The following is a 26935-nucleotide window of genomic DNA, read 5'->3' as shown; positions in this document are numbered from 1 at the left end:
TTCTCCATAGTGAGAGAAATCATCCAGACTCATTTTTTAGAACAATGGGCTATGTCCTCTGGAATGAATGTCCTACATTGATTTTTCCATCAACAAACCCCTGGGTTGGGGCTGCAGACTTGGCTCAGTATCGGAGCATTTGCCTAGCATGTGCAAGCCCTTGGGTTCCATCTCTAGCACCATATTAAAAAATAATAACAGGGGCTGGGATTGTAGCTCAGTGGTAGAGCACATGCCTAGCATGTGTGAGGCACTGGGTTTGATATATATATAAATAAATAAAGGTCCATCAACAACTAAAAAAATATTTAAAAAATAATAACAGCCAAACACAGTGATGTACACCTATAATTCCAGCAACTCGGGAGGCTGAGGTAGGAGCATCACAAGTTTGAGGCCAGCCTCATCAGCTTAGTGAGTCTCTAAGAAACTTAGCAAGACTCTGTCTCAAAATAAAAAAATAAAAAGGGCTGGGGATGCGGTTTAGAGGTAAAGGGCCCCTGGGTGCAATCCCTAGTACCAAAAACTCAACAATACATTATCATTAATTTAAAAAAAAATTTAATTGTTGACAGATCTTCATTTTATTTCTTTTTTATATGTGGTACTGAGAATCGAACCCAGTGTCTCACACATGCCAGGCAAGTACGCTACCGCTGAGCCACAGCCCCAGCCCAGTTATCATTAATTTTGTTTTTTTTGTTTTTTTTTATTTTTTGTTTGCCTAGCAATCTCTGATTGGATACCAAGTCATTTTTTTTTCTGGCGTATGTTTTGTTCCTTTTTATTTATTTATTTACTTTATGGTCCTGGTACTTGCGATCCTTCTGCCTCAGCCTCAGTTGCTGGGATCAGAGGTGTGCACCACCGCACTCGGCGATTCCCATTCTTCAGCTGTGTTCTGGGAAACAATGAAGAAACTTGGAAGCAGTTTGGTCCTTTCAGGTCTTTCCATAATGACCTGTCAGGCCTGGAGAAATGCCGACTCCAGTGACTTACTCTACACCTGTGTGGCAAGACCCGCCTGCCTTTCCACCCCATGCTCCAAAATCATGGCACTCCAGCGGTAGCTAGTGGACACCGACATGACACTTGGCCCTGAGTACCTATCACTTTCCTTTAAGTCTGCAGGTGCCCCTGCCACGTGGTACTGGGAATTGAGCCTAGCAGGGCTCTACCATGGAGAAACATCTCCAGCCATTTTCATTCACTAGGATCACAGTATGTGCCACCCTGCCTGGTTGTTCCACTGAATCTTTAGGACACAGGTAAGCGGACACTTCTGTAAAGGGCAAGACAGTGAACATCTCAGATGTGGCTAAATGAGAAATGTGTAAGTGCATGGCTGTGGGTGTGCTCCGACTAGCTTTATTTACAGAGCCAGTGGTGAGCAGATGGGCCCAGGGGCTGCCTGCCAGGGCCTGCCTTAGGATGGATTTGTCCCTAGCCATCTCCTCGCACCTCTCCTCCAGCGGCTCAAGGAGACTTCTCTGGGGGCTTTCTATGCGGCTGTGCCCTGAGGACTCCGCTGCCAGTCCTCCCTCCACACTAAGCCTTGCCTCCTGCCCTGAGGAGATCCTGGCTCAGACCCCACACCTAGATGCTTCCTGTGTGTTGACAGTACCCTGGAAACCACCATTTCCCATTCCGCCATCTTGTTCCAGCTGCAAGGTGCCTGTGACCCCATCTGGGTTGAAGGTCAGAGCCCCTTGGCTATTTATGTTTAATTTAAATAGAACTCAAAATTCCATTCCTCAGCCTACTTTTCCCCAAGACTACCATCTTCTGGTCTTTAGTCACAGGGAGGAGCACGGAGGGAGGAGGAGAGACCCTCACATGTGTCCTCCCGGCCTCAAGAAGCCAAGGAGATGCTGCTTCAGCACATACGTGCAGGTCTACAGGAAGGCTGGCGTTGCTACTGAGAAGAAAAGCCCACAGAGTTCCTAGGCCAACAGGAGGGTCCAGGGCTAACCCACCTGCCAACAGAGCCACCACAAGCAGGTCAAGGGCAGACTCCTGCCCAGAGGGCCCCTGTGTGTCTGGCTAAGAGCCCAGGCAGCTTCCCACAACACATGAAGGAAATCGATGCCCAAGAGACAAGTCCCTATTTCCACTGAAGCCCCTGCCTGCTCTGCCCAGGAAGCCCACTGTGGGAATCCATGGGGGGAGGCTGAGTCCCACAAATCCACCCCTAACAGATGCAAAGGAAAAATACCTCCTCAGTGGCACTGACCAATCCCAAGGACTCAACAGCCACGGCAGGTGACAGAATATCCCACCATCACGTGGGTTGCCCACCGAAGGCCCACTCCTCTTCCTCCTTGTTAATTGGTAGCCAGGTGCACTGAAGGCTCACCTCTTGCAGAAGAGACAGGTGGGCGGCCAGGAGAAGAGTGGGAACTTGGCTCTGCAGCAGCAGCAGATCTGTGAGGGAAGAAGGCACGCTGGGGCTCAGCTGTGTTCACGGCCCACCAAGGTCCTGTCCACACTGGCCTGCCCCTGACCTCCCATCAGGAGAGATCCTACCTTCCCCCTCTTCAGGCTGCTGAAGAGCTCCTGGTCCTGGGCGAACTTCTCCATCTTGGCCTTCACCAGCACGCGACGCACACCCACCACCTCCTCCACAGTCAGGGCCAGGCTCTCCACGGGGTGGTGGACCTCCTGCACAGAGGGTCCTGCTCACGCAGCCCAAGAGCAGGGCCCCACCAGCTGCATCCCTTCCTGGGGCCAAGCACTCTGTGGCTTTCTGAAGTCAGACAGCTCCCGCCTTCTCTGAGGAGGCTTTGCTGCAGCAAGACTCCCCTGCTGGCTCTCCAGCTCCCGGTCCCCACCCTTGGCTGCCCGTGCTCCCCAGCTCCCCAGCTGCCTGAAAACACACACCCTGGGCTGATCCACACCACCAGAGGACAGGCTGTGGTGCACGCCTATCATCCCAGAGACTTGGGAGGCTGAGGCAGGAGGATTGCAAGTTCAAAGCCAGCCTCAGGCAGAGAGAGGCGCTAAGCAAATCAGCCCTATCTCTAAATAAAATACAAAATAGGGCTGAGGATGTGACTCAGTGGTCCAGTGCCCCTGAATTCAACCCCAGGTACCCCCTCCCCCCAAAAGACTGCCAGAGTACATTTCAAATCTTCCTCCCCTTGGAAGTCTTCAAACTGAGCTCCCTTTCCTCTCCACTGACCATGCAATAGGTGCCCTGTCCATCCAAGCATGGCACGGAGTCAGCCTGGTGCTACCTCCCAGTGCTCAGCACGGAACTCATTGTGGACCTCACTGAGCTTCACTCCTCTGTCCATGGGGTGGATTTCAGCTCCTTTGAGGGAACATATATAAAGCCCATAGCCCGGTGCTGGGCACACAGAGCTCCAAAGGCCAACTGTGTTCCCAGGGCCCAGCCTGTGAGTGCCAGAGACAGAGCTGGGAGGGCATCCTGTCTGGGTCTTCAGCAGGCCGTCCGTATGGGGCTTCGTGGCAGGGGAGAGGATCTGGACCCTGCTTTCTTCTCCACTTGGCCTAGAGCCTCTGGCTTTGGGTCCAGGCTCTGTGCCCATTGCCATGGCCAGGAGTTCTGCTGTCAGGTCAACCATGGCCTGCAGGCAGGGGAGGCACCGTGTGTGCCAGAGCAAGCCTGGCAGCCACCACCTCTGATTTTGATAGTCAAACTTTTCAGAAGCACTTCCAGAATGTTAAAGCTGAATTTTAAAACATGTCTCTGATTCCTGGACCCAGAAGTGGTTCTCAATTCTTCTCCCCTTGGGAACACGCTGGATTTGATGACTCATGTGCAATGAATAGTGGAAGCATGGCTGAGACCTGATTGTCAAATACACTGCAGCTTTCACCTGGCCCTCTCCTGGTCCACTTGCTTGGGGGACGCAGCCACCATGTGGTGAGGATGTTCAGTGGTCCCCAAGGCTCTGAGTGGCATACCCCTAGCGTGAGAGAAGCTGTCTGGGCAGCAGCTCCTGCAGCCCCCAGACAGCCTTCAAATGACACTGCAGCCCCTGCTGATAACCCAACTGCAAGCTTGGAAGACACAGCCAGGGCCCTGACATTCAAAAGCTTTAAGGAATAACAAATATTGATTTTTTTCTTTTTTTTTGGAGTGGGGGCGTACTAGGGATTGAACCCAGGAATGCTGTACCACTGAACTATATCCTAGCCCTTTTTTTAATTTTTATTTTTACTTTTGGTTGGGATACCAGGGATTGAATTCAGGGGCACTGGACCACTGAGCCACATCCCCAGCCCTATTTTGTATTTTATTTAGAGACAGGGTCTCACTGAGTTGCTTAGTGCCTCACCATTGCTGAGGATGGCTTTGAGCTCACGATCCTCCTGTCTTAGCCTCCCTAGTTGCTGGGATTACAGGTATGCACTACTGTGCCTTTATATATATATATATATATATATATATATATATATATATATATATATATATGTATATGGCATTGAAACCAGATATGCTTAACCACTGAGTCACATCCCCAGCTCTTTTTATGTTTTACTTTGAGACAAGGTCTTGCTAAGATGCTTATAGCCTCACTAAATTGCTGAGGCTGGCCTTGAATTTGTGACCCTCTTGTCTCAGCCTTCTGAGTTGATGGGATTACAGGTATATGCACTTCATCTGGGCTGGCCTTGAACTGTGGTCCTCCTGCCTCACCTGGGATTACAGGTGTAGCCCTCACACTTGACAATAAATGTTAATTTTTTATACCTTTATTTTGTTTATTTGTTTTTATGTGGTGCTGAGTATTGAACCCAGGGCCTCACATGTGCTAGACAAGCTCTCTACCGCTGAGCCACAACCCAGCCCATATTTTTTTTTAAATATTCATTTTTTAGTTGTAGGTAGACAAACAATCTTTATTTCATTTTTCTGTGGTACTGAGGATCAAACCCAGTGCCTTATGTGTGCTAGACAAGTACTCTACCACTGAGCCACAACCCCAGCCCCTAAATGTTAATTTTTAAAAAGCCAAATGGGGATAACTGTTTGGGGAGTAGGGTACTAGAGATCGAACCCAGGGCCTTGCACATGCTAAGTCATGCCTACCCGTTTATTGATTTATTTGTTTGTTTATTTTAAAAAATTTTTGTGCCAGGAATTGAACCCCACACTCTTAGCCTCCCTAGTTGAGGGAATCACATCCCCAGCCCTTTTTACTTTTTATTTTGAGACAGGGTCTCACTAAGTTGCTAAGACTGGCTTTGACTTGCAATCCTCCTGCCTCAGCCTCCCATGGCTGGGGTTACGGGCCTGTGCAGCTTGAGAAGGAATGTTAATGCAGGAACAGTAACTAACCCTAAAGGGACAAGGGTCACCGTCCAGTTAAAATCAACAGCACTGCCTTCCTTTCACACAGAACACTTTTCAAAGCATTTCCACACCCATTCTCAGAGGGGTGTCTTGCTGCCAACCACACCCAGCACCCCTCCACCTGCCTGAGTGCCTCTGAAGCTCCGTTCATTCCTGTCACCTCGCTTGATAGAATCATATGTTGACAGGTCTGGGGCGGGGGCCTCAGGACAGGGGTAGGCAGAATCTCTGCACCACCCTGCATAAGACTTGGTCTCTGCTGATAGACTGAGAACCAGGGAAATCTTGGCCAGGTTAGGGTCTCATCTCTCAGCATGTATGCTACACAGAAGGCCCAGGATGCAGCCTTTAGGGCTCACAGCTGCCTCAACTCACACACTCTATTCTTGGGGTCACAGTGCCAATGTGCTCCAGCAGGGGGCAGCAAAGACCAGTGTCCCAGACAGCACCAGCAGCACAACCCGAGGCTTCGGGGACAAGGCCAGACCCAGCCAGACCCCAGGAATGGAGCCTGGGTCTCCCTAGCAACAGCTGGTGTTCAGACATCATAAAGATTCACTCAAGAGGTCCCCACAGGACCATCACTCACCATCCACAGGTGCCTGGCGTCTGGTGCAGAAGCCTCAAGTCTGTCTGCTGAGCTCAGGCTGCTGAGCTGGGGGGAGCTGGGATCCGGCTGGGATTGGACACTCACAGGACAGGAACCTGAAAGAACACAGGCCTGTGAGGGTCACCTGGCGGAGTGCTGGTTGGAGGGCTGTGGGTGAAGGGGGTGGTGTGTGCCTCTGTGGGCTAGGATGATCAAGTTGAGTCAAGTAGAAAGCATGTCCCCCGTGTGGGGACCTGTACCAGGGTCCATGCCCTGAAGGGTCCTTCTACTGAGCCCCATGACAAGCCAGCATTAAGCCCCCGCGGAGCGGCAGGCAGTCTGAGCACTGGCAGGCACACACCAGGAGGGTCCCCTGCCCACATGTATGCTGGAGGCTCCAGGGCAGGGGAAAAGGGACAGCTGGCCCAGAGAGAGACCTGGGCAGCACATGGTGTAGAAAGGCCTGGCCCAGCCTCCGACCCGGAAAGGGAATCATCAGGACCAATGGGTTGTCCCGAGAGTGGCCAGAAGGCTGCAGGGCTGCTCAGGGGACCATGCAGGCCACCAAGAGGCCGGCCATCCCTGGGGGCTGACAACCCACTACCTGACAGCTCTCAGAAGAACTAACCCTGCCTGGCCGCAAGCACCAGCTGATGCTCTGTGTACTCCAGCGGGAAAGGAACCTGTGGAACGACCCACATGCCTACGAGGGACTCTTCTGTCCACAGAGAGGACTGTGAGCTGGCTGGTGTCTGGCCAGGCAGCTTCCCTGCTGTGTGTCAGCTGCCTTGAGATACAGTGAGGCTGGAGAATCAAGTTCTTGAGGAAATGTTTTATAGTAAATGAAAATGTCCTCAAGTGAGAAAGGGGGTGTCAGTGGGAGACTGAAGGTCTTATTGCAAGTAGCAGCTCCTGTACCCTCAGGAGCTGCCTGCTCAGGACGGCCTGGGCCTGAGCTGCCCTGGGCAGATCTGAGGGGAAGGTCAGGCAGGAGGTGGGAGCAGCACTTGCCCTGGTCTCGAGTGCTGGGTTTCCAGGTGTGCACGCTGCCTGCTCAGAGCTGGGGTGGCTCCGTCCCTCCTGGGGGCTGTGTAGCTGGCTGCAGGCCAGAGGCCATTTCATTCCAGAGCTGAGCCAGGTCATGCTCCGAAAAAGAGCAGTCCCGTTTCAGTGCCACCTCCCCACAGGGCGACTCTTCTTCCTGCAGACACGTCAGATAGCCCTGCCCTGGCCACGATGCTCTCAGTGCCCTGCCCATCCCCGACTGAGGCACCGGACCCAGGGGTGGTACGAGGTCCACAGACACCCTAGGCTGCCCTCTGCCCACTGCTGGGCTTCCCATCTACTAGAAAGTTCATAGCAAGTGCCTTAAAAACCCAACCCTCCCCTGAGGTCTTTAGAAAGTCCCGGAGAGTTGTACAGGAGAAAGCTGAGCCCACCAAGAGGACCACCACAGGAGTCATCTCCTGTCCTCTTGGGAAGGGGAGGGCTGTGGTCAGAGGGCAGCCAGAGTGACAGCTTTTCTTATCAACCAGGGACTGATTAGCCTTCTGGCCCCAGATGATGGGTCACATCTATTCTCAGCTTTTTTTTGCTGTGGGAAGAATTGGTCCCAGGCCACTGTCTCAGCATCCCAAAGCTACTTCTGAGCTGCCAAGATGGGATAAGGGCCCTAAGCCCCCCTGCCACCACTGGCCAGTAGCCCTGGCAGTGGATGCCCCACCCAGCTGAGCACTGTGGCCCCCTCTGGTCCTCAGGAGCCTCTGTGGGCTCTGTCCTCAGATGTGGTCATCTCCTCCATCTCAGCCAAGGTGGGTGCCTTGAGCAGGACTCGGGGTCGCGAGTGCTGCACACTGCTCCCAGCATCGGGAACGGACAGGTTGATGCAGGAAGTGGACTTGACATCGCCAGAACAGACACTGAGGATACAGGGCAGAGAGCCGAACCCTGGGAGGCAGGAGGCCAGGCAGGTGGGACGTGAGTGGGGAGGAGGCGCACAGGACCCGTGTGGCCAGCCTGGTAGACAGGGTTTGGCTTAGTTCCCTACTTTACAGAATGGAAGCCTGAGGGCTCGTCAGTCACTAACAAATTGGACACCCAACCCGAGGCGCAGTGCAGGCTAGCCCCTCAGAGACAGAGTACAAGGACTGCAGATGGTCTCCACTCTGACCGGGAAGATCAGGTCTCAGACATCTGAATAAATGCCTGATTTTCCCAGACCCCAAAACTTCGGTTTTATTTTGTTTTCTGCCTAATTGTTGAAATTTATCATAGCAAAAAGTACAAAGTCAGGTCAAAACCCAGAGTAAAGTCAGGGCACCTTGAACTTCACAAGGCCAGACTACAAACTGGGACGTCCTCTACCTAGGATCTCGTGGAGCCGACACCGACTCCTGATTTGTGGAGTCACCAGGGGAAGTGGGGGACTTCATCCAGGGCCACCTGGGGTCTCTTCTCCCATCACCCCTCCTCTTGCTCACCACGGGTGCCCAAGCGCTGGTCCCCCACAGGGCGCAGCCTCCGCTCCTGCTTGATTTCTTCCAGGATCTTCTTATGCAGGGTCCTCTGCTTCTGTGGCAAGGGGCGCAGCCTTCTCTCTGAGACCTGCAAAGAGGATGAAGCATGAGGTAGGAGGGACTTAGACAGTGACAGGGGACGCTCAGGAGTGGGGAGATACTCAAGGTTCACAGGACACAGGGCGCTAACTCTTGGCTCTCCAGGAAGGAGTACTACCCAAAAGAGCTCTGCCTGCCACAGGCATTGGGGGAGGTGACCAGCACCATCCTTCTAGAAGGATGGAGGTCCGGGGCCCATGCCCAACCTTCCAGCCAGGAGACAGGGAGCAGAGCCCACCCCATGGTTCGGCAGAGGTATGCTCAGGCACCCCTTGCAAGTGAGACACAGGACAGCACCAGGGCTGGAACGCCCTGTAGGAGGCACAGCATGGGCACTTGCTTCAGCGGAGGCCGGGAGAGGATAAAGTCCAGGATAAGCTCATATGCATCCTTCTTCACTGGTGGAGGGATGTCCTCATCGACCTGCCGCAAAGAAGCCCCAGCTCAGACCGGGGCTGACCTGAGTTTGTAGGGGTTGTCTGCTGGTGACTGGGAGGGCTCACTCAGCCCCTGACACAGCCTGGCCTTCATTTCTGACCTGCCTCTGATGGCATCGGCTCCCTGCGACCAAACTGTCTCTAGGACAGGTACATGGCAGGTAGTCAGCTACCACCTCCAGTACTCACACCTCTAAGCCCAGCCATTTGATCTCTGTCTACCTTGGATTCTTCTAGAAAGGAGCTTGCTAGTACCCACCTCAAAGGGTTGTCACGGGAATGAATGAACCTGTTCATTTAAAATTCTAAGAGTAGCTGGGAGCTGTGGTACACGCCTGTAATTCCAGCAGCTAGGGAGGCTGAAGCAGGAGGATCACAAGTTCAAAGCCCGCCCTGCAACTTAGTGAGGCCCTAAGCAACTTAGTGGGACTCTCAAAATAAATAAATGAATGAATGAATGAATAAATAAATAAATAAATGGTGCTGGGGATGTGGCTCAGCAGTAAAATTAATGATAATCATAAAGTTCCAAGAGTGGCATCAGCCCACGCCAGGGCTGCTGGGTGCTCCTTAGGTGGAATAGCCCTGCAGCCTCAGTTCCAGGCCTCCAGGGCGATCTCCGTATTCCCCATCTTCTTGGTCAAACTGTGTCCCCAACACAACATTGAGCTATGGGGCCCGAGGGCCACACCTGCCTTACTCATGATCTGTGTGCTGTAAGGGGCTCAGTGTTCAGCCTAAGGAGCCAGGGCCCCCAGCAGAGGCGGGCAGGAGCTCGGCGCTCACCATGACCTTGCGCAGCTGGTAGTTCCTGGTGCAGATGTCCTGCATCAGCATCTCGAAGGGGGTGAGCTGGAACTCGGTGGGCAGGGGGTTGAACTCTTGCTTCTGCACCTTCTTGAGCTTTACCCCATGGCGCAGCTCCCGCATGAGCTGGACCCACAGCCGGGCCTGCCCCAGAGACAGACAGGGCCCTCAGCCTGTGCAGCCTCCCGGCACAGCCCTGGGGTGACTCTCCTGTCTTACCCAGTCTGTGTGTCCCAGGTTGTCCAGCTCCGCCAGCGGCTTCTCCACCTGAGGCTCATCCTCCCCCAGCTTCTGCAGCATCTGAGACCACACATCTGGTTAGTCCAGAGAAGGTGGAAGGTGGCAGACATGGGACATGGGCTTCCTCACCACACGGCTACTGCTAACCAGCTGAAAGGGGACCTGTGGAGCCCTGACCCAGGCTGTGGGGCTCGGGAAGATGTCTGGGAGAACCACGCTCTCCACCTCGGAACCAGACAGGTACCTGTCCGTCAGCTCTAGGTGGCTCCTTCTGGGTAGAGGCTGGTGAGAATCTAGTACCCATGTGGCACCTCCTCCCATCTCATCCACATACCCCAGGGAGGTGTGGCAGGGGTGGGAGCCCGGATCTCAGTGCACACAACACCTCCTCAGGGGCACCTTGGCCGGCTATGGCCCACACATTCTCCTGAGACATTCACAGCTGCTCCTCCACCACGATCCCCACGGGAGGCCACATGGAACCCAGCACCTCAGAACCTGCAGCTGGACCTGCCGTAACATGGCACAGGCTAGGTCCTCAAACTGTTTGAGCAGATGGTGGTGGGTGCAGGCCAGTGTGGTTGCCAGCAGGTACGGGGGGGGGGATCATTCCCAAACCAGGAAAAATGCCAACATCATGGTGAGGGCCAGGAAACATCCTGGCATTAGGGACTGTCAGGTGACTGTTCTGGGCTGAGAATTTAGGGAAGGCTGCTGGACTAGCTGCCTCGGTTGCCCTGCATCTCAGTGGCAGCCTGACTGCTCTGACTCCCCTGTCCTGAAGAAGCATCTGCCCTTCAGTCCACAGCCACTCTTGACCAAGACAGAACCGGTTACCCTGGCTGCACCCCAAAATACTTGCCAAATGGCTCTGAGACACTATAAGAATTACTGCCAGCTCAGAGAAGCACAAGGCATGCCATTCTAACAGCAGTCCCCAGGTGGGACCTTGCCAGCCCAGTGGCACAGGGCAGGAGGGTGGCTCTCCCATCCTGAGCAGGCTGCTTCTCTCCAAAATGCCCACCTAGACTAGCACAGCTGCACCCCACCGAGGGACCTGTCTCTGTGCCCCCTACCACCAGTTCCCTGAACTTCAGGCCAATGGCTTGACGTCCAGAGTTGTGTGTTCCTGCTGAAACAGGAGCCTTGCTGTCTGGGTGAGAAACTGAGCAACAAGACACAGGCTAAGTTCAAGGAAGGAGGAAAGCATCAGGACCACCAACTGTCTGTGGAGTCGGGAGAACACCCCTAGGATGTCAAGGAAGAGCTGGAGAGAAGGTGGGATGACCACAGGAACAGGCCATGGGCTGGTAACCTCCCCATCTCGGCATGTGAGAGCTGCAGGGGAGGCTGGCAGCTCCAGCCTTTTCTTAGGACCCAAGGGTCAGTGAAGCTGCCAAGAACCCCTCTGTATTAGAAGGAAAGAGCACCCAAAAAGGTGAGGGTGGAGTCAGGGACCATACCAGTTAACTCCCAAACTACCTTCCAACACCTAAGCAAAGGAGTGCAGCCAATCTCTCTGACCTCTCCAGGTACCCCTCTCTCCTCTGTGGAAAGCTGATGGGCCCAGGGTCCCTGCACTTAGGACACTGCCAAACAAACCCATCAGCTCCCTTTGAACAGCACCAACTCCTCCAGGAGGGGCTGGGAGCTGGGAGCTGGGAGAGCAGACTGCACACCATCCCTGAGGTCCAGGGGGATCAGGACAGCCCCAGAGGAGAACTGTGGCTTGGGAGCCCAGGGAGACCAGCCCTGCCCTATACTGGCTCTGCAGCTCCTGGCAAGGATCCAGCCTCCCAGAGCCTACATCTGCCCACCTGCAAAATGGGCCCAAACTTAGAGAGGTACCTGGAGAGCAAGGCCAGGCACAGCACATACCCACAGGTACCCCCACGGAACTGCCCACCCACCCCACTTGAAGGATCTGTGTGGTTCTGAGAGGTGGGAAGGGACTGCCATTGGCATTGTCTTCAGAAGAAACTGGGACCTGGGGAGCAAGTGGGGGCAGCAAGCAGGACTCCCTCACAGAATCATGACAGCTGGCTTAAGGCAGCAGGAAGGAGGCTCGGGCAGAGGCTAGGAGCCAGTTGCTGCCTCCCTAGGCCTTGGTTCCCTTCTCCAAAAACCTGGCCAAAATGTATGAGGCTTCAGCACACAGCCCAGAGCAGCTGGGGCACTCCCACCGAGGGGCAAGGTACCCACTAGTCACCCCCCAGATCCCCTTCGGGTCTGGCCATCCGCAGGCCCCACCTTCAGCACTGTGTTCCCAAGCTCACCTTCTTGGCCTCCCGCACCCTGGCTAGGAAGGCCTGGAGCTCCAGCGTCTCCACAAAGAGTGCGCGGCACACAGCCTGGTAGTGGGCCTGCGCGCCCCGAGGGTCAGTCAGCCGCACCGCGCACAGCTGCATGGCCTGGGAGAAGGTGCGCAGGGCCCGGGGGCCACCGTCTGCAACCTCCTCCTCCTCCTCTGGACCCCCGTAGCCCTTGTCCGCTGCCCCACAGCCGCTGTCCTCACAGTCGCTGTTGGCCATGAGGTTGATGAGCCGCTCCAGCTGTGGGCTGAGCTCGCGCTCCTCGCTCTCGTCCAGGCCCCAGTCCAGTGCGCGGTAGATGGCAAAGCCCAGCGACTGCACCATCTGCAGGACAAAGAGGGGTTGGCGCAGGCGGCAGGCGGCAGGGAACAGTGCAGGGCGCCCCAGAGCTGGGCAGGCTGCCAGCCCCTTCACAGGCGGGGAGTGGCCAGGCCCAGTAAGAGGCCAGGAGGGAGGAGCTAACGGCCCACTGAGGGGATACACCAGGTACAACACGGTGAGGTGCGTGACTGAAGGGACTGCCCGCGGCACACCACTTTGCAGAACAGCTTGGCCCCTCGCAATCCAACAGACGTGGGACCAGTGCCTCAGCAGCTCTCTCCAGGTGCTGAACTGATGGGTCCCGAGCGCGGCCACTGGAACGTTCTCCAGCTGAGAGTGAGACCGCACTCGGGACACTCACAGGGAATGCTACCACACAGCAAAGAGGAACCAACACGCAGTCCCATGTGCTGATCCAAGGGAAAGGATCGGCAGAGAGCCTTCAGGACACACCGTCCCTTCCAGGAGCCTCGGGGAGCTGAGCCTGATCAGATGCAGAGGGTCAGGGGCTCCCTACAGGCATCCTCACTGGGGTGCCACTGAGAGGGGTGGACCTTCCAGAGGTTCCACTGCAAGGTCTTCTGCTGGAGTGTGCCCTCGGAGGGAGAGTGCAGCCCAGCCCTTCCCTCCTCTGCCCTGTGCTCCCGCCATGAAGTCCTGAGCCACACCGGCCCAAAGCCACAGGGCCAACTGCCATGGACAGAAACTTGGACACTGTGAGCCAAGATGAACCTTTCCAGGTACTTGAGTCTCAGAGGCCGAAAGCTGGCTGACCCCAAGCCAGACATGGTGAAGTCTGACCTAAAAAGTCATCACACTGGAGTGGGTGGTGGGTGAGACGAGGGGATCACCAGGCAGGGTGGGTGGGACCCAGTGCCGTGGCGCCCAGTGAACCAGGCACCCCGGGCTGTTCTGCCTGCTTTGGATAAGCTTGAGGCTCTCCGAGTTCTTCACCTGTTGGTTTGGTTTGGTTTGTGGCACTGGGTCTGAACCCAGGCCTCCAGCATGCTAGGCCAGCACTCCACCTCGGCTACACCCCTGCCCACAGGAAGTGTTTGTTGTTTGTTTGTTTGTTTGTTTTTTAAGCTCATTTTTAAAATCCGTGAGGTCTCTTGGTGGAGGCCTCTGGGCTCAGCGCCTCTCGGCAGGGAACCCTGTTTCCACAGTCTGCCTTTAGGGGCCTTGGGACCAGAGGTCTGTGGAGGGGGAGCCGGTCCTGACACCTCTGCACGGGGACTGCCCTGCCGTGCACAAGGTCCTTGCTCAGCATCTGGAAGGCCATCCTCAGTGACGGCCGCCATTTTAAGAGAACAGTTTTGCTTTCCTGCCCCAGGACCTTCCTGAGAAAGGCTCACCACTCCTCACACCAACCCTCATGCCAACCCTCATCAGGCCCACCCGGCTCTGGTTCCCAAGCCTTCCCCCTGAAAGTCCCAGGACCCCAGCCCGTTTGCCCTCCCCCATCGAGATGGCCGTTATCTGTCAGCTCTGACGAGTGAACTCTCGTGTCTCCCGGCCTGGCTCTGACTTTCATCCCTGGCTTACCCTCTCTCCTCCCCTCGCCCTGGCCCACAGGCTCCCTTGGAGGGCTGGGTGTGCTCCCAGCACTGTGACAGGCCACAGCTCTGAAGAATGCAGTGGACAGCAGGGCCACCCCAGCCTCAGCCTCAAGGTGGCCCACCTTCTCCCCTGGACGCATCACTTCCCCAGGGAGTCCCTGTCTGACTCCTGCTGAAACTCTTCCATCAGGTAAGTGAAGAAACCCATGGTCCCAAGTCTAGCTCCCCCTTCCCTCTGGTGACTCCTCAGACCTTTCTCCAAAGATGATCTTCTCTGTGACATCTCCTGGTGACCTGCACAGGATCTTCAGAGGTACTGACTTTGCAGATATCTGGCCCACCAGTGATTTGGGGTGGGTGGGGAGGACTGGCAAATCATCCCAGTTCCATGTTCAGAAGATGGCAAGAGTCCCATAATTGAGGCCAGCATCTGCCTCCTTGAGAAGAGTGAAGGAGGAGACTTCTGATCCCCGACTAGGCATGGCCATCACCCCTTGCCAGCCTGACGCATCCACAGAAGACCAATGTTTAGCCAGGCTCGGTGCACATGTTTGAATCCCAGCAGCTAGGAGGCTGAGGCAGGAGGCTCACAAGTTCAAGGCCAGCCTGGGCAACTTAGTTAGACCCCTGTCTCACAATGAAATGAAAAGGGCGGGGTACAGTTCGGTGGCTCGAACTCCCTAGCCTGCGCAGGTCTGGGCTCAACCCCAGCATACGACCTCCCTGTGATCTGCTGGGCATTGCTCTTAGTGCTAACGGACTTTCATGCTTTTCTTTTATGACATGGATCAAAAGGATGCATTTACGCAAAGACACTCTCCTAGTCGGAACCTGGGCTGAGCCTGGTGTCACTCTTCTGCTTGGCTGTGGACAACCCACCGACACCATCTCTCATCTTGCAGTTTGGGGAGAGAGGCACAGAGAGGTCAGGTTGCCTGGGCACAGCTTGCAAAGAGCTGGGCCTTTGCTTGGCCAGGCCTGGGTCTGCTGTGTAGAGTCCTCAGCCTTGTCCCTCACAAGGAGGCCACTGCCTTCTCCGGGAACCTTCTGGGTCACCTGCTTCAGGGCCTCTAGCTTCCTGTGTGCCCACCTCTGGGAGCCTGGAGAGCCAGGGCCTGCACCATGCCAAGCAAGAACAGGTGGCCAACCCAGTGCCAGGCAGAGGGCCAGCAGGAGTCCATGGTGGCAGTGGGGCAAAGGGTGGCCCCCTGGAGGCCACCTCAGCATGTCTGTGCCTTCTGCAGACGAACATCAGGGACACAGCTCCGAGCCACACCCTAGACTCTAGAGCAACAGCCACAGCCACAAAACTCTAGCAGAGGGTCACACCTGACAGGTGCCAGCCTGAACCCGGCCCAGGCAGGCGAAACCTGGGGTCAGGGGGGCTCCAGCAGGGCCTCAGGGCCCCTCCTGGGTGCCACGGTGATGGGGCAGGCAGGAGTTACAGTCCCCTCGAATTCCTGGTGAACCTTTTGGCCTTTGGGTATGGGCCAAGAATGAGCGAGGAGGTGTGAAGGGCATCTCACTCCTACTCCGTCTGCCTCGAGCTCCAGGCTGGCTCTGACGGTCTTTCTCATGCAGACCGCCCACCCCATGGACAGGAGGACAGACTGAGGGCACAGGAGGAGAGCCCCCTCTTCCTCCTGGCCTGAGCTAGTGCCACTCTGGGGAAAGTGCCAACTGCAGTCAAGTCTTATCTGACAGCTGCGTCAGTGAAAGGTCTTCTGTGCCTCCAGTCATCGGAACTCTCTGGAAGTCAAGAATGCTCGTTCCCCATAAGGAAAAGTCTAGGCAGTTGGCCAGGCTCAGAACCTCTAGCCCTGCCGGCATTCCAGCACTGGACAGGCTCAGCAGCCTGGGGGTGGTCAGAAGCTGCAGGGGTCCTGTGGGCACCTCGTGCAGCCTGAGTAGCCCCAGTCGAGACGAGGTGCAGGCAGCTCCCCTGCTGAGGCTACTCACTCTGAAGTGCACCTGGGGCCTCTGAGAACAACAGTCCTGACTGGACTGTTCCCATACACCGTTGTTGTGAATATTTATAAATTTTTAGTTGTAGATGGACCCAATACCTTTATTTTAATGTGGTGCTGAGGATCAAACCCAGTGCCTCACACATGCTAGGCAAGCGCTCCACCACTGAGCTATGGCCCTAGCTCCTCTTTATAAATCTTTTTAAAACTTTGGAAAGTGGGCTGGGGATGTGGCTCAAGCGGTAGCGCGCTTGTCTGGCATGCATGCGGCCCGTGTTCGATCCTCAGCACCACATACCAACAAAGATGTTGTGTCCGCCGAGAACTAAAAAATAAATATTAAAAAAAATTCTCTCTCTCTCTCTCTCTCTCTCTCTCTCTCTCCTCTCTCACTCTCTCTTTAAAAAAAAAAAAAACTTTGGAAAGTTTTCAAGTAATAGACTACTTGGGAACTCTGCACAGCAGGGGCCAGCTGCCACCCAGGAGCACTGCACTTGGGAAAAAGAAACTATCCAAAATATTATGCAGCCATGAAAATGGATGACTAACCACCACAGGGCAATGCAGAGGAGTCTTGGAAACACACAATTGTTTGAGGAATCTCTATGTAGGACAAGTACAGAGCTGGTAAATAAACTCGGCGATGTGCTACTTGAATGGCAGTATTCCAAGGTGAGGGACTATGGGAGGTGAGACACACTGCTAGTTTCTGGGTTCTCAACAACAGATGGTATATGCTCTTCTGGTCTGTGCCCACCTCCCCTGAGTGTGCCACTGTGTTCACTGTAAAACAGGTGTTATATTAGAGCAGTGGTTTAAAGACACAGAGAAGAACCAAATCCAGGACGTGATCCCAGGGCAGGTGGGAGGAGGAGGAAGGGGTTGGAGATGTGGGCTGAGTGGGAATTCCTTGGCTTGTGTCCTTGGCTGGTTTTCCTGTTTGCTCCTGAAACTCACACCCAGCCCCCAGCATTGTGCCTGTGAGGCCAACCAGGCAGAGGTCATCACCTACTTCCCTCTGGGTCAGTAGCAACTCCTCCCTTGCTCCTGCCCCAGAGCCCTTGACACCCTGCTGGGCCCTCACTGCCTGTCCTCTGTGCACAGCTTCCTCCCAGGCCCAGTGAGGCCCTCTGGGTGCTGCGCTGTCCTGCCTCGACGAACAGCTACAGGACTTAATACGGTGAGAGTGTCCATTATGCAACGCAGGTTCACTCTCACAGGATCAAGTCGTCTTTAAAACTGTTTTCAGTACCTGAGCTTCTGAGCTGGCTGGGGACACCATCGTGGTCATGGGCTCTGCAAGAAAAGATAGCGAGTCAGGTTCCCCCAGCCACCCCAGGACCCAAGGACAGGCTGCTGCCCCTGCCTCAGCTCACCATGACCCCAGGAGCCCACAGACTGAAATGGCCAGCTGAGCCCACGGGAAGGTGGGATGCCCCACCCCCCGCCCATTTCCCTGTAGGAAAATACAGTAATCCCCCCACTCTCCCAAGGAACCCCAGAAAGTTCATTGCCAGCTGAGCCACCAGGTCACTTGCAAGGCCCTTCAGGAGCCAGCTCTGGGAAGGACACCTAGGTGCCAAGAGTGACTGTCCCATTCTGCACTAGAGAAGGCAGACCCCAGTGCTCCCCAGTGCCTGCTCAGAAGAGTGGTCAGCAGTGCTGGTGAGTGGGTCCAGGGTCTGGGGTCCAGGCCTGCTTGGAGACAGAGGGAAAGGAGGGAGCAGCTCAGGTAGGTGGTGGCTGCAGGCAAGAAGCCGCGGTCTGAAGTGAGAAGCTGTGACGTTGGGAACTGAGGTGGCCTGCCTCCAAGTTACACTGTCGGAAGAGACTTGGGCTCAGAGGAGCTGACAGGCTTTGCCTAGCTGGGAATGTCCACCTCGGACTGCGACTCCTGGATCTGAGGCCCACGTACAGGCTCAGTGTGATGCTGAGTGGCGGCAGGTAGTGAGTGGCATTTTGCAGGTGCTCATCCATGAATGCCGAATCCAACCCAGGAAGTGAGCAGCTCAGGCACCCATTCACAGATGAAGAGATAGAGGCTCAGAGATGACCTCCTGTGCTCCAAGGTATCACAGCTAGTGGCGGGGAGATAGTGCCAGAGCAAGGCAGGGAACCCCAGAATCTGGACCACCAGTTGCTGACCAAGCCCCCAGCCCCCCAGGTTCCAAGGATGCCACGGAATGAGATGCAGAAACCTACCCACACATACGACGTGCAGGGGCACTCGAGTGGGCATGGGAGCTTCACCGCCTTCACTCCTACTAGAAAGAGGCGAGACGTGGGAAGACAGACCTCAGGACGGTCTCCGCACGAACCTGCTAATGCCGCAAACACTTTCAAAATGCCATCAAGAGCCAGGAGGATGGCCCAAGATAAAGGAGACTGCCACCCACTGCAGTAATGGGAACAGTCCAGGCCAGCATCGGTGAGGTCAGGAGAGGCCAGCAGTGTGCAGCAGGCCACAGGCTCTTGTCCTGGGCCAGCGTCCTGCCTGCTGGGCAGTCAGGGAAGCTGGCAGCCACAGCTGGTCCAAGTAGTGGGGAGGTAGAAGCATCAGACCCAGGACCAAGGTGTTTCCTGGAGGCCAGTGCCTGGGTCATGCTGCTGGTTGGGAAGGGCAGGAGGGGCTGACCGAGAAGGGTGGCCAGCCCTTCCCAGCTCTCTGCACACTGATGGCACACGCAGTCTAGCTCTGCAGCCAGCTCTCTGTGGAAATGCTTTCAATGCTTGTGTTGCTGGCTCAAATAGTTCATATATTAGCAAAAACAACAACAACAAAAAAATCATGCCAACATTAAAGTGTCTGTGAATCTTAATTGTTTGCAGTTGCAAGGACTTAGGAACTCTCCAGGGTTTGATGAGCAGGCTCGGCCTGCTGAGATGGGGGTGAAGGAGATCTCTCGGGGAGGCCGAGCTGGGGCCTCCACGAGGTGGTCACAAAACTCCAGCAAGTTGGAGGGGGTGGTGCCAGGAATCCCCCTCTGTGGTGAGGAAACTGGGGCTCAGCAGACTCAGAGATCTGCCAGAGTCCACCCAGCTAATAAACTGCAGAGCTGGGTCCCCGCGAAGCCAAGCACACTCCTGACCCACCCACCCAACAGTCCAGGTACGACTGCCCGGAGCTGCTCTCACTGGAGTAGACAGAAGCAGAGGGAGGCAGCGGGACCCAGGAGATCACGTGTCTATGGTGAGACCTCCAGAGGGGAGATGGAGCCAGACACAGGCTCCCACCACCACTCTCTGATCCCTGCAGGGGGCGGGACCACTCAGCCACCTCCTCCTGCGGGAAGGACACCCTCGCCAGGGAAAGGAAACCCACTCCAGATTCTCTTGCGTGGAATGGCAAGTGAGGAGAACTGAAGCGCTCGGCACTCCTCTGAACACTGTTCCTGTGGTGGAAGGACAGACTGCACCTGGAGGAGAGGTGCCCAGAGGACCTTCGCAGCTGCCCCCAGCAGCCTCCAGAGGAAGCGCACAGCCCTGCGTGGCAGGTGAGAGGAGGTACCTGCACCTCAGCCCCGTCTGCCCTGGGAGGACTGGAGATGTCAGATCCTGGCCAATCTGTGGCCCTCAGGCTCTGGGTGTCCTCCCTCGGACCTCACTTTCTCACCTGCAGGACAGAGGTGACACCTACGTCTAACAGTGTCACCTCAGAGAGGTGCAGCAACAGAGGCAGAGAAGCTTCCCGAGGTGGAAGGGTTTGCAGAGCACCTACTGCGCTGTGGCAGGGCCTGGAGTCAGGACAGCCTGCCCAGAGTGTCGTGTGGCCACAGCAGGCTGCAGAAACACAGCGTATGTGAGCCTGGTAGACAGGAGAACTGGCCGCAACCCAGGAAGGCCACCACCAAAGTCTCTCAAAACCACGGTCCCGGCCTTCCAAGGTAGCAGGTCTGCTTCCCGAAGCCTTGCCACACGGCATGATGCCAACTGCCACTCACTGTAGCACCTTCTTACCACAAGACACTGGAAATACATACACACACACACACACGCGCACACACACAGGAACAGGGCATCCTGGAGTGGAGTGGGAGGGCAGAGGGCAGCTCTAGGTTTCAGAGCAGAACCCGTGTGCTGGTGTGCATGAAACTTTACACTGTGGCTAAGAGGCCAGTAGGTGGGGACCATAACACAGGGCTCTGGGATGCTACTCTCTCTGCAAGTTCTGAATTTGGGTCTTGTGGACGCACTACAGAGTCAAGAAATCAAATCATGCAAAAGGGTGCCACTCAACGTGCAGTGCTGCCCTGTCTCAGAGGTGGGGTGGAGCCCAGAGCCAGCAGACTTTGGACCCAAACACCCTGTGTGCTCCCAGAAGCCCAGGGTCTCCACCACCTCGGTCCCCTCTCACAGGGAGACACCACCCCCCATGGTCAGGGTGAGTGAAACACACCCAGTGTCGGTGATTTCAGGCTCTCCACAAAAGATTGTTCCACAGTCAAGACTCTAACTGCAAGACCCAGTTGGGCCCTCTGTGGAGCATCAGCCTTCAGGAGCTGGAGGATGCCCACAGGCAGGTTCAGAAGTCGCAAGCTCTGTTTGTTCAGCAAACATAGAGCTCTTTGGGTCAAAGGGATACAGGTGTGTCCCTCCTTCTGGGTCACTTCTGCCAATCCTTGGGCTGAGATCAGCACGATTCTCCACATGCTCCCCAGGGTCTCCCCTCAGTCCACTGGGCAAGGATCTGAGAGGAGACCCAAGTCAGGGGATTCGAGAACCTCGGATGGAATGTGGATTCTAGAACCACTTGGAACATTCCTGGGCCCCTGCAAAGATCTACTGAAGTGGAATCCGTGGGAGGGACCAGCACAGGGTGGTTCTGACCACTGGGGTGGTTCTGACTGTTCAACAGGCGTAGTGGGGCCCTGACAGCAGAGGGTGGGGTGCAGAGACTTATCGAGGAAGGTGTGCCAGGGTTCATGTTCCATCATATGTAAATTTCACATCAAAAGAAAGAATTACAAACAAACGCTAAGCTCTGGTAACAGCACACAAGCTGAAGTATTTAGGGGAAGTAGATTGATGTGTATACAACAATTTCCTGGAAATGAATCAAGAATGAGCCAGGCGCCATAGCACACACCTTAGTCCCAGCCACTCAGGAGGCTGAGGCAAGAAGATCACAAGTCCCAGGCACACCTAGGCCATTCAGCAATACCCTGTCCCAAAAAATAATTTTTAAAAATAGGAAAACAATAAAAGAAGAAAAAATGGAGAGCGACATGACACCCAGATGTGAGGGTGGAATTGGGAGCGTACACACCTGCAGGCCCCCTGACTTCTGCGTGGCATGGCCAGGCGACACAGGTGGCAGACGTAGGCAGGACAGCCAACAGCTAACCTAAGGAAAAGGCTATTCTGTATCTATACCCTCTTAAGACAGAAGAAAATGGGTTTGTGTCACCTCGAGCCGGAAGGTCGTGGAGATCTGTCCTGAAGCCACAGATGCCCACACTCTCCTTTCTGCTCACCCCTCAGTCCCTGGAGACGAACCAAGGCAGATGCACAGGGGGAAAGTGGGATTCCCTGGGAGAGGACAGAAGCCGAAACAGTGGCTGGGAGCTTCCTCCCGCTGCCCGGGCCCCTTGTGCTTGTCTGCCCGGCGAGCAGACACCACTTCCAGGCCCCTCTCCTCCCTCTTAACCGGGCTTTTGCATCGCTCTGAAGGGTCAGAGTTAAACCCTGGCAGCCTGTCCACAGGGTTTAACCAGGCCTCATGCCAGGGCCGGACCATCCAGTGCCCCAAAATTCCTGGTGCTGCACTAGAGTCAGCTCTGTCCCATGTGGGGCAGAGAAACCCCCCGTGGATGCCAGGCAGGCAGCTGGTGAGCATGTGGAGGATGCGGCTGGAAGGCGACAGCAAGCTTAACCTCACACGTGACATGGGGCCCCCCAGGCTCCTGGACATGTGGAGCCCTTTCCAAAGTCACAGCACAGGTTGGGTGGTACCAGCTAGGACAGGCACCTGGGCCGCCCGTGTCCAGGATTTATGGGAGGGCCAGCCTGGCATGGGCAGCGTCAGAGAGGTCACACACACAGAAGGTGATCGTCCTGCAAGGTGAGGCTTGCTCAGAAGATGGATTACAGAAATCTGTCTGCAAATACACCTTGCTCACCCCCACACACACCTCACAGTGACTGTCTGGCAGCCCTCTTCCAGAAAGCAAAGCTCAGGGACAGGCGCTGACCATCAAGAAATGTGCAGCGCAGCAGCACAGGCCTCCACTGGCACCCCCAAGATGGTCAGTCACACACCTCTAAGGCACAGGCCATCATCACACCCACAACTGTCAACTCAGGTGGCTGTTTTCCTGTGACTTTGGGTTTCTCGGCTGCGGAAGAGGCTCTTAACAACATAGCTCTCCCAGGAGGAGTGACCCCAACACCTCAGCACCTATCCTACAAGCACCTCTCAAGGTTTGCTCCCATCATGGTGAGGAAGGAAAGCTCCCACCCTCCTGGGTGGCCTCTGTCACCCTTCACCATGACTGGACTAAGTGGCCCTCAAGGGCAAAGAGCACAGCTGCAAGAGCACCTGCAATAGCCAGGCAGGTGGCATAGCTGTGACAGGTACCTCCAGCCATGGCCAGGGCTGGCAAGGACCCAGCTATAAGAACCACCAGGAATGTTCTGACAGCCAGGAGACTTGGGAAGGGGAATTCTCTCTGGAAGCAGAATCTGACCTTTCTGACCAGCTCCAGCTTCTCCCCAGCATAACTAAGGACACCAGCCAAGGCAAGACCACTCAAAGCTCATCTGCACACATCTGGGCAGGGGGGATGGTGAAAAGAAGATGACCTCAACAGACTCTTCTGGCCACTGGTGGAACTCAGGGACCTCCAGCAGCAGAGAGAGCCAGCTGTGCGCTTCCTGATCCCAAAGTCCAACCACACTCCTCAATAGCAAAGGGTCCCATTTCAGCACCTGGCAGGAGCACGCTGGGCCAGGAGACACACAGCGAAGTGTCTGTGGCTGGCACAGAGGCCAGCTCAAACATGCAGCAGCAGCACCCCTGGCTGTGACTTGTGGGCCCAGGTGCAGCGGACCCCCTGAGGCCAGAGCCTGCTCTTGAGCACTGCTGGGGGAGAGAGTGAAAGACAAGTCAGCCCTGTGGACACTGTGGTCCAGTTCTGGGCAGGTGCCTTTTTATAAATTTATTTTTTATTTTACGGGGTACTGGGAATTGAATTCAGGGACACTTGGCCACTGAGCCACATCTCAGCCCTATTTTGTATTTTATTTAGAGACAGGGTCTCACTGAGTTGCTTAGCAGCACCTCGTTTTTGCTGAGGATGGCTTTGAACCCATGATTCTCCTGCCTCAGCCTCCTGAGCCGCTGGCAGGCCTGGACAAATGCCTTTTAATGGCCTTTGTGTTAGGAACCTGGGGCTACAACATAAAAAGGGAAGGCCTTGTATCCACTCAAGAACGAAGAACTAGCAACTGCTCCAGAGAACCCTGGGGATAGCCAGGCTCAGACCCACAGTCCACCCCAAGTATAAAGAGTGGGGCCTGACTGAAAAGGTGGAGCATCAAAAGGCAAGAGCTGGGGATGGAGCTCCAGGGTGGAGTTTGGACTTACCATGCAAGAGACCCTGGATTTGAACCCCATCACCAAAAAGAAAAGTGGGCCAATAAAAACGAATAAAAATATATTTGTGTAAGTGAGTGTGAGTGCAAGGCAGGAAGTAAAGGGAGAGGAGGCAGCCATGGCTCCCCTCACCCCAGGGGCACCTAGCACCAGCCTCCACTGTCTCCTGGGCATCTTCCTGGAAGAAAGCTGGGCCCGAAGCTGGATGCTCCAGGGGCCGATGCCCAAGTCCCACTTTGCAGAGCACCTTCCCGTGGGGCAAGCCACCCTGGGACGGCAGGAGGTGGATCCACTGAGAGCGCTGCAGGCCACCTGACCACTGGCTGTGCTGTGTACGGAACGGCTCCACAGAGCTTCACCTGATGGAGTTTCCTGAGTCCATTTTAAAAAATAATCCTTTCCCGATCTTGAGGTTTTAATAATGGCCTCTTAAAAATAACTCCACATGCTAACACATTTCCCATTCTTCCACTTAAAAAAAAAAAAGAGAGAGGCAGCCAGGCGCAGTGGCACATGCCTGTAATCCCAGTGGCTCAGGAGGCTGAGGCAGCAGAATTGCGAGTTCAAAGCCAGCTTCAGCAACTTAGCAAGGCCCTATACAACTCAGTGAGATTCTGCCTCAAAATAGAATACAAAAAAGGGCTGAGGATGTGGATCAGTGGCTAAGTGTCCATGGATTCAATCCCCAGTACCAAAAATAAAATAAAGGCAGACAGAAGTCATAAGCCATCACCATTGTGAGGAATGTTTATGAACAGAAACCAGACCAGAGACCCTGTTCAAACAGAGATAAGGCTCTTCAATGCACAGGCCTGTACTGAGCTTTGACTCCTCAGTCAGGAAGTGCCACTAGATCTGTGATGACTGCCACATGGGCAATGACTGGGAATCAGCAGCACATAGAATCCTGGGGGAGAGAGAGAAACAGATGACCCACATCCCAAGCATGGCCCTCTGATATTTGGGACAGAACCAATAGGAAGCCCAGCTTGGCTTGCCCACAGTTCAGGGAGACACCAGGAAACCCCAGGGATAGCTGCTATGGTTGTGGGCAACAACTCACCACTCCCACTCTGCTTGGGTTTTCCCATCCTTAAAAATCAGAGGCTAGACTATACACTCCCTGCAGTCCTGTCCTGCTCTTCAGAGCTGGGAGCCAGACCCTAGGGTATCACTTATCTCCAGGGCTGGGGTAGGCCCAGGGAGCATCTTATAAGGAGGACAGAGCCTCAGGAGAAAAGCTCTGTGAGTATGCAGACTCCAGGTGAGAGCAGGTCACTGTGCACCTGCCCCTCTGCCCAGTCTTTGAAAGACATGGCAGCACAGTGGTTCAGAGCATGAGTGCAGAGTTCAAATTCTGCCCCTTTCTGAGTGATTTTGGACTTTCTGAGGCCTGGGCCTCAGCTGACCTGAGAGTAAAGTGGGAATAATACCATGATGTCGGTGCTTACTATTTCCACCCATCAAATCAATGTATCAATGCTTTTTGTGCAAAATTCAACTTGCAAGTGTCACAGGCAGGGGTTGGAAGGAAGAGGAAGCTGAGGGAGAAAGCTGCAGGCTCCTGGGGGGGACACAGCAGGCCCCTCCCCACTGTAAAAGGCAGTCACTGTCTGCTGCCTCTGCTGGGCTTTGCCCTGCTCCTGCCCCGTCTTCCACAGAAGCCTGCTCCAGAGCAAGTGCAAGGCCATAGCTGAGGACTGGAGGGAGGTCAGGCTCCAACCAGTGCACACAGCCTGCCTTTGTGCTCACAAAAGGGTTTCAGCTTTGGGGTAATATCATCCTATGCGCCATATACAAACCTTCCATTCTCCAGAGAGGAAAACAACTTAAAGGGGAAAGTACATAACCAGCTAAACGCACCACTTTCAACAGACCTCAAACATATTTCAGGGGCTAAGTTGTTGGTTCTTTTGGATAAAAAAAAAAAGCAGATTTTACACTCTCCTTGCTCCCTCTCAATTAAACCCAGGAAACTGGTGTGTATTCCGCACAGATTCCCAGGAGGCAAGCCCCTCCCCCAACCTCCATGAAAGAGCTAGCCTGGGGACATTCTGTGTCCTCTCCGTGTCACTAGAGAGCAGCAAGGACTCTTTGTACCCACAAAGCCTTGCATGAGCCATATACTGAGGGCTGCAGAACCCAAAGCCAGGAGGAGTGGCCCAGGGGAGAGCAGGGAACAAGAATGGCATAATGCCTGCTTCCCGACTTCACCCCAGGTACTAGCAATCTGGCCAAAGCCCCTTCTCAGCCAAGGAAAGCGTGCCCCGCCACAGAGCAGCTGGCCTTGATGCCATGAGAGACGGGAGGACGAGAAGGGGACGATGAGGGGTCCCCAGGTCTGGAAAGGCCAGGAGGGCAGTGCCTGGCCCAGCGGAGGTTCCAGATCCAGAGGGCAGGGGGCCTCCAGGTCCAGCAGCCAGTCAGGAAGGAGGAGTCGGATCCAGCAGCAGGACGGCGCAGTGGGCGCCAAGGAGGTCGCGGTCCCTTTCACCAGGGAACCACCCAGTGAGCCGCCGGCGCGTCCCGGCCGCCTCCGGCAGCCGCGGGCCACAACCCGGACGCCCGCTGCGCTCACCCGGCTCCTGCCGTGCGCCGACCAAGCCGTCCTGGTGCAGCAGGATGTCCCCAGTGTCGTGGATGCGGCGCTGGCCGCCGGGCGCGCCTGGCAGGCCGCGGCAGGCCTGGAAGCACACGGCCCACGCCTGCTCCTCTTTGATGGGGCTGCTTATTACACCTTCAGCACCTCCTCCAGGGACAGCTCCCAGGGCTCCCGCCGCGCCGCCAGTCCCGCGCGCTCCGGGGGCCGTCGCGCTGCAGCCTCCGCCGCCGCCGCCAGCCCGGGCGATGGCCGCCCATCATCGAAGCCCGCGGGAGCGTCGGGTTTCCATCACCGCCGCCGGGCACCGCCAAGCGCGGGGCGGGTCCGCGCCGTCCGCATGCCGCGTCATCCCGGCGGCCCCGCCCCCACCGGCCGTCGCAGGTGGAGCCGCGGGTGCGCAGGGAGGCGGCGCCGGGTGCCAGAGGACCAGCGCTCTGGGGAGGGAGGACCGGGACGCTGCACAAGTGTGGGAGGGAGGCCAGAGTGGGGGACCCGAAGGGGAACTTGAGCCCAGCGGGCCGTGTGGGAGAGGGAGGGGCTCAGGGAACTGGGGGCCAGGGCAGGACTGA

At 55.7% G+C, this 26935-nt stretch overlaps 1 pseudogene; it reads right to left on the bottom strand.

The window, feature by feature from the left end:
• The window catches only part of LOC144253050 (protein spire homolog 2-like), a 28554-nt pseudogene extending 1849 nt beyond the window's left edge, over positions 1-26705 (bottom strand).
• Between the last annotated feature and the right edge of the window lie 230 nt (positions 26706-26935).

This window comes from Urocitellus parryii, unplaced genomic scaffold, assembly GCF_045843805.1.
Source record: "Urocitellus parryii isolate mUroPar1 unplaced genomic scaffold, mUroPar1.hap1 Scaffold_88, whole genome shotgun sequence".
NCBI classification, from domain to species: Eukaryota; Metazoa; Chordata; class Mammalia; order Rodentia; family Sciuridae; genus Urocitellus; species Urocitellus parryii.
The sequence above is the reverse complement of the archived record's forward strand: the minus strand, read 5'-3'. Positions and strand labels throughout refer to the sequence as shown.